This window comes from Trachypithecus francoisi, unplaced genomic scaffold, assembly GCF_009764315.1.
Source record: "Trachypithecus francoisi isolate TF-2019V2 unplaced genomic scaffold, Tfra_2.0 Lachesis_group3, whole genome shotgun sequence".
Taxonomy (NCBI): Eukaryota; Metazoa; Chordata; class Mammalia; order Primates; family Cercopithecidae; genus Trachypithecus; species Trachypithecus francoisi.
The window spans coordinates 13,699,401-13,709,557 of NW_022681468.1; positions in this window are offsets into that span (position 1 = coordinate 13,699,401).

Sequence of the window (10,157 nt, forward strand, 5' to 3'; positions counted from 1 at the left end):
TGAGACAGAGTTTCACTCTTGTTGCCCAGGCTGGAGTGTATTGGTGCGATCTTGGCTCACTGCAACCTCTGCCTCCCGGGTTCAAGCAGTTCTCTTGCCTCAGCCTCCCAAGTAGCTGAAATTACAGGCATGTGCCACCACGCCCAACTAATTTTGTATTTTTAGTGGAGATGGGGTTTCACCATGTTGGTCGGGCTGGTCTCGAACTCCTGACATCAGGTGATCCACCCACCTTGGCCTCCCAAAGTGCTGGGATTACAAGCGTGAGCCACCAAACCAGGTCAACTTTTTTTTTTTTAGATGGAGTCTCACTCTGTCGCCCAGGCTGGAGAGCAATGGTGCAGTCTTGGCACACTGCAACCTCCGCCTCCAGGTTCAAGCAATTCTCCTGCCTCAGCCTCCTGAGTAGCTGGGATTAGAGGCGTGTGCCACCATGCCTGACTGATTTATTTATTTTTTAGTAGAGATGGGGTTTCACCATGTTGGTAAGGATGGTCTCAAACTCCTGACCTCGTGATCCGCCTGCCTCGGCCTCCCAAAGTACTGGGATTACAGGTGTGAGCCACTGCTCCCAGCCTTTTTTTTTTTTTTTTTAATTTTAGACAGGGTTTCACTCTGTCACTAAGGCTGGAGTGCAGTGGCACAATCTTGGCTCACTGTCACTGCAACCTCCGCATCCTAGGCTCAGGTGATCCTCCCACCTCAACCTCTCAAATAGCTGGGACCACAGGCATGTACCAGCACATCCAGCTAATTTTTTTGTATTCTTTGTAGAGATGGTTTCACCACGTTGCCCAGGCTGGTCTAGAGCTCCTGGACTCAAGGGATCTGCCCACCTCAGCTTCCCAAAGTGCTGGGATTATAGGCATGAGCCACCATGCCCGGCCTAATCAACTTTTATGAATCACTTTTATTATGAAATAATTTAAGTGAAAATTTGCATACCTTTTCATATCCTTGAAACACTGTTTTACTTCGGAACAGCAGCCTTCCACTAAGTAGGAAGGGCAATCAATGCCAATTAGAAAAAATTATGGATCGTCAGAAAGTATCTGTTTAGTTTATGCTAATGTTTCTAATATTTAGCTGTTATTTATTATAGTACTGTTATCTCTATACAATCATTAAAGAAAAAACTAGTTAGGTGCGGTGACTGATGCCTGTAATCCCAGCACTTTGGGAGGCCGAGGCGGGCGGATCACCTGATGTCGAGAGTTTGAGACCAGCCTGACCAACATGGAGAAACCCCATCTCTACTAAAAATACAAAATTAGCCTGGTGTGGTGGCCCATGCCTGTAATTCCAGCTACTTGGGAGGCTGAGGCAGGAGAATAGCTTGAACCTGGGAGGCAGAAGTTACAGTGAGCCGTTCGTGCCATTGCACTCCAGCCTGGGCAACAAGAACGAAACTCCATCTCAAAAAAGAAAAAAACTTACCTGTATATACGGAAAATAGATCACATTGTTAAATTGATATCTGAACCTTTTCTCTGAACATTTTATGTTTCCTTTGGAAAATGTGGTTATAAAGAAGAAATTTCAAGATAATATTTGTGTTGGTAGCCCAGTGTTTTTTAGATTCTGATTTATAAGATTGGTCTTTTAATTAATTTTAATACTGATTTCAATTCTAATACTGTCTTCTTCATAAGAAAGCCATATGTTTGACAAAGATGGGCCAGTATAGAAGAAATGCTTTGCCAGGTTTTCTAATCTGCTGCTGCGCTTGGGTGTCACTGTCACTCAGGCTGGAGTACAGTGGCACAATCAGCTCACTGCAGCCTGGAATTCCTGGGCTCAGGTGATCCTCCCACCACAGCCTCCCAAGCAGCCAAGCACTAGGTGTGTGCCACCATGCCAGGCTAACTTATTTTTTATTTTAGTTTTTTTTTTTTTTTTGAGACGGAATTTCACTCTTGTTGCCCAGGCTGGAGTGCAATGGTACAATCTCAGCTCACCACAACTTCCACCTTCCTGGTTCAAGTGATTCTCCTGCCTCAGCCTCGTGAGAACCGGGACTACCGGCATGCACCACCACGCCAGGCTAATTTGGTATTTTTAGTAGAGACGGGGTTTCTCCATGTTGGTTAGGCTGATGGCAAACTCCCGACCTCAGATAATCCACCTGCCTCGGCCTCCCAAAGTGGTGGGATTACAGACACCGCACCCAGCCTTTTTTTTTTTTTTTTGAGATGGAGTTTGACTCTTTTTGCCCGGGCTGGAATGAAATGGCACGGTCTCGGCTCACTGTAACCTCCACCTCCCAGGTTCAAGCGATTCTGCTGCCTCAGCCTCCCAAGTAGCTGGGATTACAGGTGCCTGCCACCATGCCTGGCTAATTTTTGTATTTTTAGTAGAGACAGGGTTTCACCATGTTGGCCAGACTGGTCTCAAACTCCTGACCTTAGGTGATCCACCCGCCTTGGTCTCCCAAAGTGCTGCGATTACAGGCGTGAGCCACCGAACCCAACCACCAGGCTAATTTTTTAATTTTTTGTAGAGATGGGGGCCTTGCTTTGTGTCCCCGGGTGGTCTCGAAACTCCTGGCTGTAAGCGATCCTCCTGCCTTGGCCTCCCAAAGTGCTAGGATTACAGGCATGAGCCACCGCACCTGACAAATCTGCCTTCTATGGTGCAAACAGCCACAGGCAAGCAGAATAAAGTAACTCTTTGAAACAGCTCCAACTTTACTTTTGAACAGGAAAGTCAACTGCACAATCCTACCTAAAAATAAGCTTGACATTAGACTTAGATAAATCTTTTAAAATGTGAAACATATGGAATTTATGCAAGATAGATGTGTTTTCTAAAAGTAAGTCCTTTTGCGTCACAGTAAGAAATGTTTATTTTAATAATAGAATTCTGTGGCCAAGGACAAGAACTTTCACTCTTTTATAATAGGTTATGGTTGCTTGGCTATAGTATTAGGTGGTGCAAAATTAATTTTAAGACATTTAAACCTTTTTGGGAAGAAAAACTTACTTTGGAAAAATAGGAAAAAAAAATATGTGAGGAAATCAATTCCCCCCACCTCTCCATTTAGAAATGGGCATTCAGAATCGGAGAATTTTTTTTTTTTTTTTTTTTTGAGATGGTTTCTGTCACCCAGGCTGGAGTGCAGTGTTATGATCATAGCTCGCTGCAACTTCAAACTCATTTGGAAGGTAAGGGCTCAAGCAATCTTCAGTTCAGTAGCTCAAGATTCTTGAGGACTCAAACAATCTTCCCACTTAGCCTCTAGAGTAGCCAGGACTACAGATGCATGCAACCATGCTTGGCTATTTTTTTTTTTTTTTTTTTTTTAAGAGACGAGGGAAGTCTCAGTTGCATTGCCTAGGCTGTTTTCTAACTCCTGGCCTCAAGTGATCCTCTTCAGCCTCAGCCTCCCCAATAGCTGAATTATAGACCTGAGCCACCATGCCCAAATCCTTAAGAGGATTTATGCTTCTGCCACTAGTTGCCTTTCAAATCCTGGGCCAAATGACCTCCTTTGTCTATCTACTTATCCTTTAGATTTCAGTTTAAACATTTGCTTCAGGAGAACTTTTAAATTTTTTAACTGAAAAAGCCTATACTTTTAAAGGAAATAAAGTTTATGTTTTCTTCCAAATGAGAAAATCAGTTGGAGATGTCTGTGGCCCTCAGTTTATTATGTAGTACTTTTATCTAGTTTCTATTTAACCCAAAGATGCAACTATCTCTCAAATTGTTCAATCAATATAAGTCTAGACTATCATTTCTTATATTGCAATAAGATGCATACATATAAGACAACCTGAGGCTGAGCGTGGTGGCCCACATCTGTAATCGCAGCACTTTGGGAGGCCAAGACGGGCAGATCACCTGAGGTCAGGAGTTTGAGACCAGCCTGGCCAACATGGTGAAACCCTGTCTCTACTAAAAATACAAAAAATTAGCTAGGCATGGTCGTGTGCAGCTGTAATCCCAGCTACTAGGGAGACAGGCAGTAGAATTGCTTGAACCTGGGAGGCGTGGGATGCAGTGAGCCGAGCTTGTGCCACCGCACTCCAGCCTAGGTGACAAAGCAAGACTTCGTCTCAAAAAAAAAAAAAGACAACCGGAAAATCTAAGCTTTTTAACTCAGTCGTCAACCTCTGTGTTATGACAAACCTTTTTTTTTTTTTGAGATGAAGTCTCACTGTGTTGCCCAGGCTGGAGTGCAGTGGTACCATCTTGGCTCACTGCAAGCTACACCTCCTGGGTTCACACCATTCTCCCTCCTCAGCCTCCCGAGTAGCTGGGACTACAGGTGCCCGTCACCATGCCTGGCTAATTTTGTTGTCTTTGTATTTTTAGTAGAGACGGGGTTTCACCATGTTAGCCAGGATGGTCTCGATCACCTGACCTCGTGATCCACCTGCCTCAGCCTCCCAAAGTGCTGGGATTACCGGCGTGAGCCACTGCGCCCGGCCGGACAAAATCTTTATAAGCAATTCCTTGTATGAACTATTGTGATTGGTAGTTGAGCACCACACAGTTCAAAACTATATCCATACTGGTGATGGGTGCAGATAAGCATGTTTGGGGAAATTAATAACACTACAAGGTAAAAATCCAGAAACTATAGTGGAAAATATTAGTAAACGTGATTCATAATAACTGAAATTTCTGAACATTCTGTAAATACGTTCAAAATAAAAACGGAAAAAGTATTAAGCATTTTCAGCACAAATGACTAAGAACGAATTCTTTTATGTAGATCCCTTATATACTAGTCAGGAAAATATAACAGAAAAATAGGCAAAGGAAAGGAACCACAAGATCACAGAAAAAATACACATGGCTTTTCAGTGAAAAAAAAAATGTGCACTTCAAATAAATTGACATTAAAACCACAATGCAATACCATTTTTTTACTTTTCAGACTGAAAAATCAACAGTTTTGATGCAGCATTGAGCTGGAAAGGATGTGGGGTCTATCATATATTCATGGTGAGAGTGTAAATTGCTGTAAGCTCTTGGAAAGTCAAGTTGACAATTCTGTTAAAATATTAGGCTGGGGGCGGTGGCTCATGCCTGTAATCCCAGCACTTTGAGAGGCCAAGGTGGGTGGATCACAAGGTCAAGAGATCGAGACCATCCTGGCCAACATGGTGAAACCCCGTCTCTACTAAAAATACAGTAAAAATTGAAAGTTTTGGCGTGCCTGCAGTCCTAGCTACTTGGGAGGCTGAGGTAGGAAAATCGCTTGAACCCGGGAGGCAGAGGTTGCAGTGAACCGAGACTGAGCCACTGCACTCCAGCCTGGCAACAGAGCAAGGCTGTGTCTCAAAAAAAAAGAAAATACATATATATGTGTGTGTGTGTGTGTGTGTGTGTATATATATATATGGCACATGCTCTTTGACTTAGCAATTTCACTTATAGGTATTTGTCCTATAGAGTAACACATGTGCACAAAGATCTATTTATAAGACTATTTGTTGCAGCATTATTAGTAACAAAAGGCTGGAAACAACCTAACTATTCATCAGAAGACCATAATTAGATAAAAATAGAGGAACCTTAGTACAACAATATTGTGCAGCCATGGAAAACACTAAGGTAAAGCTCTATATGCTGTTAAAGATCAATCTCTGAGATATGCTCAATAAACACTAGCAAGGGGGCCGGGTGCGGTGGCTCACACCTGTAATCCCAGCACTCTGGGAGGCTGAGGCGGGTGGATCACAAGGTCAGGAAATCGAGACCATCCTGCCTAACACGGTGAAACCCCGTCTCTACTAAAAATACAAAAAATTAGCCAGACGTGCTGGTGGGCGCCTGTAGTCCTAGCTACTTGGGAGGCTGAGGCAGGAGAATCACTTGAACACAGGAGGCAGAGCTTGCAGTGAGCCGAGATCGTGCCACTGCACTCCAGCCTGGCAACAGAGCGAGACTCTATCTCAAAAAAAAAAAAAAAAAATTAGCAAAGTATAGAACTGTGTCGAATGCTACTATGCTACTGTTGGGGAATAAGCTAGATAGACATGTCTCTGAAAGAATAGCACAACTACCTCTGGGAAGAGGGAGGGGAGTAGGAGTTGGGAGTCAGGGAGATTTTTCATTTTATGCCATTTTGTTCTTTTTCCATTAAAAAAAGGATGTAATTTTCTACATGAATACAGAAAATATTTTGAAACTTTCAATTATTTTATTTATTTATTTATTTTTTGAGACGGAGTCTTGCTCTGTCCCCCAGGCTGGAGTACAGTGGGAGGATCTTGGCTCACTGTAAGCTCCGCTTCCCGGGTTCACGCCATTCTCCTGCCTCAGCCTCCCAAGTAGCTGGGACTACAGGCGCCCACCACCATGCCCGGCTAATTTTTTTGTATTTTTAGTAGAGATGGGGTTTCACCGTGTTAGCCAGGATGGTCTCCATCTCCTGACCTCATGATCTGCCTGCCTCTGCCTCCCAAAGTGCTGGGATTACAGCTGTGAGCCACCTCACCCAGCCAAAACTTTCCATTTCTAATTTTACAAAGTTATGCTTTAGATTTAATAAGAACACAGCAGCCATATTAACAGTTTAAAACACTGTCATGTTGGTAATTCAGGGCGAAAAATAACCAGTTCAGACTTTAAAAGCAAAGCAAAAAAAATCCACATTTCCCATTCAACTACTTTGTCAGAAGAAGGAGGAAAAGCCCAGCACAGTGGCTCTCCCTGGTAATCCTAGCACTTTGGGAGGTGGAGGTGGGAGGATCCCTTGAGCCCAGGAGTTTGAGACAAGCCTGGACAACAGAGCGAGACCTTGTTTCAAAAAAGAAAACAAGAAAAAGAATGATAATGCAACTTCCAGAGAGTAGGAGAGCTTGGCTAAATATGAAATAAGATATCATAAAAAAAGAGCCACCTTGGCCAAGCACAGTGGCTCACACCTGTAAGCCCAGCACCTTGGGAGGCTGAGAAATAAGATACCATAAAAAAAGAGAAGAGGTATTTCTAAAACTGATGTGCCTAACCTTGAAAAAAATGGCCTATGGCCAGTGTGTTATTTTCAAAGTATAAAATGAATTTCACAATGTTGCTGTAAGTACTCCACTTCTCAGGTGACCTTTGAGAACAGAATTGCTCTATTTAAAGACATGGCCCAGGAAACTGAAGTTAGACAGTAAGCTTCTATTTAAATCTTTTAAAAAGTAGCAGCTGACATTGGGATAGTAACAGGCCATAGGGTGCAGTTTTAAATAAGAGATTTATTCCAATGCCAAAAATTCTACTGGGGATGGAAGTAACTTCTAGAGACAGTAGTTTAAATGAGTGCTTTACAAGTCCAAGATACTGAACACCAGAGTACTCAACTGTGTGCTGTAGCTCTAAGAACTGTGACACTTGGCCAGGCACGGTGGCTCACACCTGTAATCCCAGCACCTTGGGAGGATGAGGCAGGAGGATTGCTTGAGCCCCAGGAGCTTGAAACCAGCCTGGGCAACATAGCAAGACCCCATCCCTTAAAAAAAAAAAAAAAGAGCTGTGATACTTGCTGCATGTAAGGTGGTTTAAGAAACCATTATCTTCATGATTGTAGCTTCAGAATTTCTCAGGGACTCTAACCACCACTTAAACCTTGTTTGTGAATGTGTTTTTCTCTGCATCAGTAAAGAAAATTGGCCAGGCGTGATGGCTCATGTAATCCCAGCACTTTGAGTGACCAAGGTGGGCAGATCGCTTGAACCCAGGACTTTGAGACCAGCCTGGCAATGTGGTGAAACCCCATCTCTAAAAATAAAAACAAAAAATAAAGAAAATTCCAAGACAGGCCGGGCACGGTGGCTCAGGCCTGTAATCCCAGCACTTTGGGAGGCCGAGGCAGGTGGATCATGAGGTCAGGTCGAGACCATCCTGGCTAACATGGTGAAACCCTGTCTGTACTAAAAATACAAAAAATTAGCTGGGTGTGGTGGTGGGCACCTGTAGTCCCAGCTACTCAGGAGGCTGAGGCAGGAAAATGGTGTGAACCCGGGAGGCGGAGCTTGCGGTGAGCCGAGATCGCGCTACTGCACTCCAGCCTGGGCGACAGAGTGAGACTCTGTCTCAAAAAAAAAAAAAAAAAAAAAAAAAGAAAATTCCAAGACAACCAATATTACAAGAACTGTTGGTAAAACATATTGTAGTCTGTCCCTGGATCTAAAATAAATAAATAAATAAGTTGAGATACTCATTTTAAATCTTGGCCTTGAAGATGATATACCCCTAAATGCCAAACTATGAAAGAGCTCAACAACTAAACTAGAAGACAGGACAGATTGTACTATGCGTTTAACAGTAAATGTTAATTTAATTTTATTTTTTGGAGACAGAGTCTTGGTCTGTCACCCAGGCTGGAGAGCAGTGGCACAATCTCAGCTCATTACAACCTCCGCCTTCCGGGTTCAAGTGATTCTCCTGCCTCAGCCTCCTGAGTAGCTGTGATTACAGGTCTGCATCACCATGCCTAAATTTATTTTTAGTAGAGGCAGGGTTTGGCCATGTTGGCCAAACTGGTCTCAAACTCCGGACCTCAGATGATCTGCCTGCCTCAGCCTCCCAAAGTTCTGAGATTACAGGTGTGAGCCACTGCGCCTGGCCAGATGTTAACTTTTAACCTTTATCCTATCTGGACAGTGAACTAGATTGTTTTGTAGTCTAGCAAGAAAAGTGTTTGGTGGCAATAAGATTTACTCATTCAATAAAAAATTACTGAGCAACTACTATGTGCCGGGCACTGTTCTAGGCATAGGATCCGCAGCAGTGCACAAAGAGACAAAATTTCTGCTCTCATAAGAGTTTAGATTCTGACAAAATATGTAACATAGTACATGATGCTAGGTGCTATGGAGAAACACAGGGAAAGTGGATGCTTAATTTCAAATAGGGGTCATGAGAGGCAGCCTTACTAAGGTGACATTTCAGCAGGCCAGGGTGGAGCATCCAGACAGAAGACACACTGAGTGCAGAGGCCCTGGATCAGGATATTCTGGTGAGTTCAAGAATCAGCAGGAAGACCAGTGTCTGGAGTGGAATCAAGGGCAAAAGTAGTAGTAGAAAATGAAGTCAAGGCCAGGTGTGGTGGTGCACCCCTGTAATTCCAGCACTTTGGGAGGCTGAGGCAGGTGGATCACTTGAGGTCAGGAGTTTGAGACCAGCCTGGCCAATATAGTGAAACCCCATCTCTACTAAACATACGAAAATTAGCTGGGCATGGTGGCGGGTGCCTGTAATCCCAGCTACTCGGGAGGCTGAGGCAGGATAATCACTTGAACCCAGGAGGCGGAGGTTGCAGTGAGCTGAGATTGTGCCACTGCACTCCAGCCTGGGCAATAAGAGCGAGACTCCATTTCAAATAAATAAAAGAAAATGAAGTCAAGGTCAAGGGCAGGGCAGGGCCATTCATTTATTACTTGCCATGTTAAGGACTTTGCTTTTCATTCTGAGAAGGGAAACTATGGGAGGATTTTTGAGAGGAGTAACATTTTAAAAGGATCCCCCTGGCCACAGGGATGATAACAGACTTGTAGGAAACTCAAGGCACAGATTTTGATGGGTGGAGAGATCGGCAGTTTAGATTTGAATAGGTTCAATTTCATGTACCTGGTAAGACATCTTACCAAGCACCATGTCAAGGCCTATCAAACAGGCAATGGGATAGTAAAGTCTGGAGCTCAGGAGAGGGATCCAAGGTAGTGACATAAATTTGTATATTTATTTATTTTGAGATAGGCTCTTGCTCTTTCGCCCAGGCTGGAGTGCAGTGGTGCAATCTCCATTCACTGCAACCTCCACCTCCCAGGCTCAAGTGATCCTCCCACATCCACCTCCCAAGTAGCTGGGATCACAGACACGTGCCATCATGCCTGGCTAATTTTTGTATTTTTAGTAGAGACGGGGTTTTGCCACGTTGCCCAGGCTAGTCTCAAACTCCTGGCCTCAAGTGATCTGCCCCCCTTGGCCTCCCACAGTGCTGGGATTACATGCATGAGCCATCATGCCTGGCCAATTTGTATACTGAAAGCCATGAGCCATGGATGAGATGTCCAAAGGAGTACACACAGAAAAAAGAACTGGGGCACGCCAACATTTAGAGGTTGAGCAGATCCCCAACAAGGAACTAGCAAAGAAGACTTAAGAAGCTGCTGAGGGCCGGGAGTGGTGACTCATGCCTGTAATCCCAGCAC